Genomic DNA, 9,690 nt, shown 5'->3' on the forward strand with positions numbered 1-9,690 from the left:
TCTCTTCCCCCCTTAACGTTAGAGGCCACGTTAACCTTCTAACGTGGCCACTTATGAGTAATTGCCAACGTTAGTGACAATGTTAAGTGTCACTAACGTTGGCTCAACTTCTCTTCTCCACGTTAGAGTTCACGTTAACTTAGTTAACGTGACTCTCTAACGTGGGCATTGATGGCTTTTTGAGAGTGTTATTGGCAATCACTTTTCTCATTAACCTTGCAAGTTACCTCCCCTTTTCTTGCTTCCTTTTGGTCCTGAAATCAAGCAATAAAGTGCATCAAAACTCTAGTCCAAGTCATGAGTAATGCAACATAATATTTGTCACTAAACTTATGCGAAATCCTCATGAAATTATGTAAAATGCATAATGTATGCTTGAATCAAGGCATAGGTGAATATCTACCCAAAACTAGCTTATTTCCTAAAAAAATGCATGAAACTAACCTAAAAACAGTAAAGAAAAGGTCAGTGAAATTGGCCAAGATGCCCTGGCATCACAACACCAAACTTAAAGCTTGCTTGTCCCTAAGCAAGTACTGGAACAAGAGAATGATGAATGGAATGTCCAGAGGAATGAGTCATTCTTGTGGAAGTTATGTTACTGATTTTATGGTGGTTTCATGCATAGCAACTTAGGTTCATTCCATTACTGGCTTTCAGACCTTTATCATGTCCTAAAACACCCACTTTGTTTATATCCCATGAGACTTTTATTCATTGATCCTTTTATTGTTATTTCAAGGGTTGTTTGTGTTATTTAGGCTAAGTGCTCTGTAAGGGGCCAACTCTTTAAGATAAGCTTTCAGCCAACACTCCCGAACCAGTTGGTTCAAGGTGCTAGGTGTTGAGACACCCCTAAGGACTTACTCCCTCAAGCCTATCCCCCATACATACACACCACAGGCATATAGTTTATTTATTTTCTTTTCTGGAGACCTTGGTGTCCAGCACCTCTTTGGGTTACTAAATGCTCTGTAGTGAAGGTTACTCTTGATAGTGGACTTTCAGCTGATAATCCCGAGTTAGTTAACCCAAGTTACCAGGTGATAAGGCACCCCTAAGAGCTTATTCATCCAAGTAGATCCCTCACACAGGAGCACCACAGACACTTGCCTCAAGATTAAAACCATTAATGCCTAGTCTTATTGCTTACTCTTTTTCTTTTGTTTTTCACTTCCATTGTTCTTTCCCTTTTCTCTTCTTAGGATCTTGTTATTAACTTAGTCTCATGAGTGTATCCAAAGCAAAGTATTCAGGCCATATAATTGTCATCCCAGCCTTGTGGTTGAACCAACTTAGCTAACTTATGACTACCCCAAAGATTCATGAATGCACTTCCACAATATGAACTCTACTCTGGTCTTTTAAAAACATAATCATTCTCTTCTTCAATTTGATTTAAAATGGACAAGCTTACAAGTAAATAAGGGAATGATGCAGTGACATTTAAACCAGAAATTACGGACCTATTCAGAAGGAAAACTTAAAAGACAGAATTTTAAAAAGTTTAAACATAACATGGAAGCAGGTTCTATTTCATACAAGATCTTCCTTATTTAAAGCATAGAAAATGATGGACTAAAAAGAACTCCACCACCTTTCATTCATGTGGATGTCCATGCTCCCATCCTTGTTTGTCCTCATTGTGTCTCTCTTGAGTGCTTGTACTTCCACTTCCCTTGCCTTTTCCAAGCAGCTTCCTTCAGAAACCACTATCTTCCATCTTCTTCTTGAGTGTCTCCTTTTGTTGTTTCACTTTCCTCTCTTCTTGTTCTACAAATTCTTTTTGGACCTCATCATATGTAGGGATGGCATAGTGTAGCTGATGCATATAACTGGTCATGTAGTTCAACTCGGCTTGAGTGTTTACATAGAACTCCTCCCTATGTAGTTGCCTTCCTTCATTGAGTACACTGAACTCATTGAAAGTTTTCATTTGGGCTATCTGCCGCTGGTTGAGTTCTTGCAAGTGCTTCTCTTGAATCTCTTGCCTCTCATTCACTTGGTTGATGGCTTGAGTGAGCTGGGAGTATTGTTCCTGCTGCTGCTCCATTTGTTGTTTTTGCCATGCTTCCTGTTGGCTCAGCCGGTTCAGTATTTGCTCTTGTCCTTCCATATGTCTCTGTCCCAAATCTTCAATGGCTCTTAGAAGGTGAGTCATATTCAAGTTGGTTGGGTCATGATGCTCTTCTTGTTGATACTCCTCCTGATGATATTCCTCTTGATGAGCTTCTTCCTGGGCCCTTTGTCTTCCTATATGTGGCCTTCTTAGTTGCTGAGCCGGTGTGGTATAGACCATTTGCTCGAGTGTGACTGGCCTCCCTGGGTTCACCCAGTCTGGGCTGCTGTCCTCAAATGTTACCTTGGCCTTGTTGCACAAGCGGAGAATGGTGCTGGGGTACCAAAGTCTGGCACCTGAGTCAGCTTTCTCAGCTGACTCTTGAATCCCTTTGGCAATGAGCTCATGCACTTTGATTTTCCCACCTTGTACTAAGCATTGTACCATAGTGGCTCGATTGATGTTAACCTCTGAATTATTAGCAGCTGGTAGGATGGACCTCCTTACAAGCTCAAACCATCCTTTGGCTTCAGGGTGAAGGTCTCCCCTTTTTATGAATTTTGGTCTCCCATCTGAGTACCTCTCCCAGTCAGCGGCTATGACGCAGATATCTGATGCTATCTCTGAGAGCTCATCCTTATCGGGGCTTCTACTTATCCTTGCCTGATAACTCTCTTCATCAAAATGAGGTGATTTCAAGTGAAGAGCTCTTGTTATGGAACTTGGGCTGAAGTCCAACTCCCGTCCTCTCACATAGCTTTTGAAGGTTGGGGCTTTGGTCTTATCCTCTCTAACTGCATTTGCATAGAATTCTTTGATGAGGTTTCCATTGATCTTCCCCTCTGGACTGGTGAGCAATTGCCACCCCCTCTGTTCGATTTTTCTCCAAATCTGTGGTGATTCATTGGCATTGATTTGGAAGATTAACTCTGGCAATATCTTTCTGGCCCTTATCCGCTCAAATTCATGCTCATGAAAGGCAGTCTTGAATCTCTTGTCATCAAAAGGAGCACTTTCCATAGGTTCTTTCCTCTTTTGCCTCTTTGAGCTTGATGATGCCATGACTTGAGTTGTTGTTTGAGGGGGTTTGAGGCTTCGGATAGATGAAGAGTGGGTTGGTTAAAGCAATTTGTGATGAAGGGTTTAGTGTGCCAATAGTAGTGTGGAGAGTAGGGATTTGAATGTGAGGAGTGAGCATGCACTAAGGTTCACTTATATAAGAAAATCATGAGTGAATGAAGGGTGTGGATTGCATGAATGTTTACTAGATGGACGGATGGGGTTGTTTATGAAGGAAAGACAAGGATCATCACTTAATGAGAGTGATTGGTTTGGTCTTCAAGGGTCTTCTTTCTCCAATGTTGCATGGCAGCGTTTCCCCATGCGTTCCCTCTTGAGACATGTGTGTAGTGCTTTTCATTAAGTGGCGAAATCTCCCCCATTTAATTGTCCAATAAATCCCTTTTCATGCTTCTTTTCCTTTCCTATAAAGATTTGAAATAAGGAAATTAATATCATAAAAAAAATTTAAACTCTACGGCTAGAATAAAATGAAAAAGGATTTGATTGTTTATTTATGAATTCCAACTAACTAACTAACTATTGGTGGGTCCTTATATGCATTTTGGTGGCACCATGAGGTGACACCAAACTTAGTTTGGATCACTGTGATGGAGGTTTTGTGTTCAAAGCTCCTAAGACTAGCATGCATCTTGGTTTGCTTTGAACACCAAACTTGTTCCTCACTATATTCTGCATAAGAAGATTTTCACCAATTGTTTGTCAAGTTTGGATTGAAGCTCATAAAGATTGACTTATTCATTATCATCTGAAAGCATATAAAACATGGGTTGCCTCCCATGAAGCGCTTCTTTAGCGTCACTAGCTTGACGTTTTTCCTTCATCAGGGTGGTTGGTAGTGCTTAAAGTCCTCCCCTCTTGCTGTGGACTTGTATCCATTGGTTGGATCAATGATCTCCACATGTTCCAGGGAAAGAACTCTGTTGATAGTGAAGACCTTAGGTAACTGAGATGGTACAGTAGGGAGATTAGGGGGAATATCTGGGAAGTAAGCTGAGACAACTCTATCCCCTTGAGAGAAATCTTCCATAGGGATCTTCTTGTTCCTCCATCTCCTTGGTACCTTCTTCTTTGTTTCTTTTGAGGTTGCTTTCCCCTTGGTGACCTCTTTTCTCCAAGGAGTTGTGATGCTGTCTTCACCTGCCTCTAGAGGTTTGGGTTCCTCCAACTTTTCTTTGAGCTGTGGCAATTGCTGTTTTCCTTGTTTATCAATTGAGGGGGTTTCTAAATGAACTGGCTGTGCTTCAGTGCTTGTCTCCTCCTTCAGAGTCTCCTTATCGTTTGTGCTTAGTTCCTTGTCCTCTTGATCTGTTTCTTGTGAGAGTTTGAAGACATTGAAGCTGAGTCGTTCATCATGGATTCTCAATATTAGCTCCCATTTCTCTATATCGATAAGTGCTCTGGCCGTAGCTAAGAATGGTCTTCCCAATATGATTGGGTGAGTGTGACTCTCTTCCATGTCCAGAATGACAAAGTCTGTTGGGAGAAAGTACTTCCCAACCTTTAGCAACACATTTTCCACCACTCCTATTGCTTGCTTTTGAGTTTTGTCAGCCAGTCTAATGATTACATCTGTGGGCATTATCTCATTAATCTGCGGCCTCTTCACCAGGGATAAAGGCAGTAAGTTGATGCTGGCCCCCAAATCACATAGTGCTCTATCGAACATAGTTTCACCTATGGCACAAGGGATGTGAAAACTCCCTGGGTCTCTTCTTTTCGTAGGCAGCTCAGGTTGAATAAGGGCACTACATTCCTTGTTCATCACTATAGTCTGGCCTCCTTTGAGTGAGCTTTTCCTGGAAAGAAGTTCCTTCATATACTTGATGAATGCAGACATTTGTTGAATTGCCTTGATGAATGGTATGTTTACATGCAGAGATGCAAACAAGTCTAGGAACCTTGAGTATATTCTCTTTCCCACAGCACCATTGAGTAGTTGAGGGAAGGGAGCATAGAGCTTCAGCAACTCTTGTTGTGAAATTTCTGGTCCTTGGTGATTTCTATCCTCCTCCTTTGTTGAGTTGTCTTCAGGTTGTTTGCAAAGTTTGTCTTGCTTGTCTTTAGTCTCTTGATCACTCGTAGTGACCATTTTGCAATCTTCCCATCTTACTTTCTTTGCTTTTCCTTTGGGGTTCTTCTCCGTGTCACTTGGGAAGCTATCAGTAGTTTTGGGAATCTTCTCAGCTAAATATCCCACCTAGAATTCCATCTTCCTAATGGTCTCTCCCTGGTTCTTAATATTGGCTCGCACCTCCTCTTTGAACACCTTATTTTCTTGAATCTCTTGGCATATTCCTTCAAGTAAGGCTTCAATCTTAGAGAGCTTGTCATCAATTGATGAGTGATTCAGAGCAGATGTGCAGTTTTGGTTTTGATAAGTGTGTGAAGAAGTGTTGTTGTGGGGGTGTTGAGATGTCCTCTGGGTGAATTGCTGGTGAGCTGCATTGTTGTTGGAGTTGTAACATCTTTGGTCTTGGTTTTGATCTTGCTCACTTCCCCACCCAAAGTTTGGGTGGTTTCTCCATCCAGGGTTGTAAGTCTTGGAGTATGGATCATAGTTTTTCCTTGGTGAATTCCCAATGTAGTTGGCTTGCTCCTGACTCCCCTCTGCTTCTTCATTCACTCCTTCTTGGATTGTTGATGAAGATGAGATTGCTGCTACTTGGTTCCTCTCCATCTTCTTGGTGAGGTCAGCCAGCTGCTGGGTAATGAGCTTGTTTTGGGCCAACAGAGCATCGACATTGTTTAGCTCCATCACTCCTCTTGTGTTCCCTCTTTTGGAAGCATAGAAGTAGTCATTTTCTGCTACTGTTTCAATAACATCTATGGCTTCCTCAATGGTCTTCTTCTTGTTCAAGGATCCTCCAGATGAATGGTCCACAGCCATCTTTGACTCATAAGAGAGCCCTTCATAGAAAATGTGCAGTTGGACCCATTTGTTGAACATGTCAGGTGGACACCTCCTTGTTAAGTCCTTGAACCTCTCCCATGCTTCATACAGAGTCTCACCATCTTGTTGCCTGAAAGTTTGAACCTCAGCTCTCAGCCTATTGATTCGTTGAGGAGGGTAAAATCTTGCTAAGAATTTGTTCACCACATCCTCCCAAGTTGTCAAGCTCTCCCTTGGGAAAGATTCCAGCCACTTGGCTGCCTTGTCCCTGAGTGAGAAAGGAAATAAGAGCAGTCTATAGGCATCAGGATGAACACCATTAGATTTTACTGTGTCACATATTCTCAGGAAGGTGGTCAAATGTTGATTGGGGTCTTCTTGAACACCTCCTCCAAACGAACAGTTGTTCTGAACAAGGGTGATGAGCTGTGGTTTAAGTTCAAAGTTGTTGGCATGGATTGTTGGCTTTTGGATGCTACTTCCACAATTTCCTGGGTTTGGATTGATGTAAGAGCCCAAAACTCTTCTATCCTCCCCAGCATGATTTGCTCCACCTCCTCTGCCATGGTTGTGAGTCTCTTCTTCATGATGATTTTCCATGTTTTCTTCCATGTTTGGTTCAAAGTATTCCTCAAAGTGTTCCTCCTCTTCTTCAGCACCAACTACACGTTCTTCTTTTGCCTCCCTCCTTAGTCTAAGGAAGGTTCTCTCAGGTTCAGAATCAAAGGAAGTTGAAGCCCCGCTTCTTCTCCCTGTCATACAACCAACAAGTACAAGCAAAGAAAATAGATGAAGACACTATTTGTGTCAGAATTACTGTTAGTTGTGGGTGATGCAATATATCAAACAGTTAGTGGGTTAGCAAACAGAATTGAAAATAACAAAGAAAAACAAAAGAGTAGAGGGGGAAGGGAAGAAGTTTAACTAAAACAAAAAGTAAATTACTCAAACAGAAAAATGAAATTCACAAAATAAAAATGCTCAATCTAGTGATCTTCCAATTTAATCATTGTTGATGCACTATCAATCCCCGGCAACGGCGCCATAAACTTGATGCACGGAAAACTTTTCTCTCAACAAATCTCCCTTCGGCAAGTGTACCGAATTTGTCGTCAAGTAAAAACTCACAATAGAGTGAGGTCGAATCCCACAGGGATTGATTGATCAAGCAACTTTAATTAGAAGAACGTTCTAGTTGAGCAAATCCAGAATTTGGGTTGAGAGTTACAGAAAATAAAATGGCGGGAATGTAAATAACAGAAAAGTAAATGCTAGAATTAAAGGACTGGAAGTAAATGACTGAAAATAAAATGCAGAATTGTAAATGGGAATGGGGGATTTGCTCATAAAAGTAAATGGTAGAAATTAAAGAGAATGGGTAAGATCAGAGATGGGGAGTTCATTGGGCTTAGGAGATGTTGCAATTCTCCGGATCAAGTTCATTTTCATCTCTTCCTTAATCAATGCACTCATTGATCTCCTTGGCAATCTTAAGTGATTAAATTACAATTTCTTGCAATTCAATCTCTCAAATCTTGATCAATAGCCAATTCCTTGGTCAATTGCTCATGAGAAGAGATGAAGTATGGTCACTGATTATACCACATGCATTTCCCAAATCAAGTATTGAGAGGGTTATAGTCATATACCCATCCAAACCCAATTTGGTCCAGCATGAGAAAGCATTTCTAGCTTGATCTCTTCATTCCTCTTTCAAGGTTCAAAAGAGATCCAAGTTTGAATAGCTTCTCTTCTAAGATAACTACTCAATTGGATGAAGATCGAAAGTTTTCAAGTAAAATCAAGAGGAAAGATAGAAGAAGAATAATGAAAATTAGTATTGATCCATCAAATTACAACAGAGCTCCCTAACCCAATGAAAGGGGTTTAGTTGTTCATAGCTCTTGAAAATGAAAACAAAGATGGAGAATACATCATAAAACTAGAATTTACAAAGAAAGTAAAATACAGAGAGTAGTTCTCTTTTTCCAGCCTCTCCAACTTCTTCTCAATTCAAAGCTACTCCTATATATACTACTCTTCTCAGCTTCTAGTGTGATTCTTCAAGTCTTGGGCCATTGGATCTTGAGTTTGAAGCAGTTCCATTCTTTATTTGGGCTTGGCTTTACTTGCAGAGAGAAAGTGCGAAGTGGGCGGAGACTTTAGTTCAGGACGTTAGGGGTGTTAATATTTAGTGAGAATATAAGTTCGAGAACGTTAGTGACACTTAACATTGTCACTAACGTTCCAATGCACCCCTTTGCCTCACGTTAAAACCCACGTTAACTAGGTTAACGTGGCTTTTAACGTTGCCTTTTTAACCTTCGAGAACGTTAGTGACACTCAACATTGTCACTAACGTTCCAGTGTGCCCCTTCTTGCTTCACGTTAAAGCCCATGTTAACTAGGTTAACGTGGCTTCTAACGTGGCCTTTGCCATCCTTTGAGAACGTTAATGACATTCAACATTGTCACTAACGTTCCAATGTGCCCCTAGGTCTCACGTTAGAGTCCACGTTAACTCGGTTAACATGGCTTCTAACGTGGCCATCCTTAGCCATCCCAACGTTAGTGACAATGTTGAGTGTCACTAACGTTGGCTCATCCTTCATTCCTCATCGTTAGCTTCCACGTTAACCAAGTTAACGTGGAAGTTAACGTGACTCTTGGGGGTTGTGTGGTTGCTTCAACGTTAGTGACAATGTTGAGTGTCACTAACGTTGTCGACAACTCTTCATCCCTTACGTTAGTTCCCACGTTAACCAAGTTAATGTGGGAGTTAACGTGGTACTTTGCATCATAGGCCAACGTTAGTGACAATGTTGAGTGTCACTAACGTTGGCTTCTCTTCCCCCCTTAACGTTAGAGGCCACGTTAACTAGGTTAACGTGGCTTCTAACGTGGCCACTTATGAGTAATTGCCAACGTTAGTGACAATGTTAAGTGTCACTAACGTTGGCTCAACTTCTCTTCTCCACATTAGAGTTCACGTTAACTTAGTTAACGTGACTCTCTAACGTGGGCATTGATGGCTTTTTGAGAGTGTTATTGGCAATCACTTTTCTCATTAACCTTGCAAGTTACCTCCCCTATTCTCACTTCCTTTTGGTCCTGAAATCAAGCAATAAAGTGCATCAAAGCTCTAGTCCAAGTCATGAGTAATGCAACATAATATTTGTCACTAAACTTATGCAAAATCCTCATGAAATTATGTAAAATGCACAATGTATGCTTGAATCAAGGCATAGGTGAATATCTACCCAAAACTAGCTTATTTCCTAAAGAAATGCATGAAACTAACCTAAAAACAGTAAAGAAAAGGTCAGTGAAACTGGCCAAGATGCCCTGGCATCACAGCTTGCATTCCATTCAGACTCTGAGAAATCATATTGACTTGCTGAGTCAATATTTTATTCTGAGCCAATATGGCATTCAGAGTATCAATTTCAAGAACTCCCTTCTTCTGAGGTATCCCATTACTCACAGGATTTCTCTCAGAAGTGTACATGAACTGGTTATTAGCAACCATGTCAATGAGTTCTTGAGCTTCTGTAGGCATTTTCTTTAGGTGAATGGATCCACCTGCAGAAGTATCCAATGACATCTTAGCTAATTCAGACAGACCATCATAGAATATATCCAGGATGGTCCATTCTGA

The 9,690-nt window shown here is 41.0% G+C and overlaps 1 non-coding gene across 1 annotated transcript; it reads left to right on the plus strand.

The window, feature by feature from the left end:
* Positions 1–6,087: 6,087 nt before the first annotated feature.
* LOC148548054 (small nucleolar RNA R71) lies at positions 6,088–6,191 on the plus strand. Its single transcript, XR_015898034.1, has one exon. It is a non-coding gene; the product is annotated as a small nucleolar RNA R71 (small nucleolar RNA).
* Positions 6,192–9,690: the final 3,499 nt, after the last annotated feature.

Source organism: Arachis ipaensis, chromosome B8 (genome assembly GCF_059453495.1).
Source record: "Arachis ipaensis isolate K30076 ecotype BB chromosome B8, ASM5945349v1, whole genome shotgun sequence".
In the NCBI taxonomy this organism is placed as follows: Eukaryota; Viridiplantae; Streptophyta; class Magnoliopsida; order Fabales; family Fabaceae; genus Arachis; species Arachis ipaensis.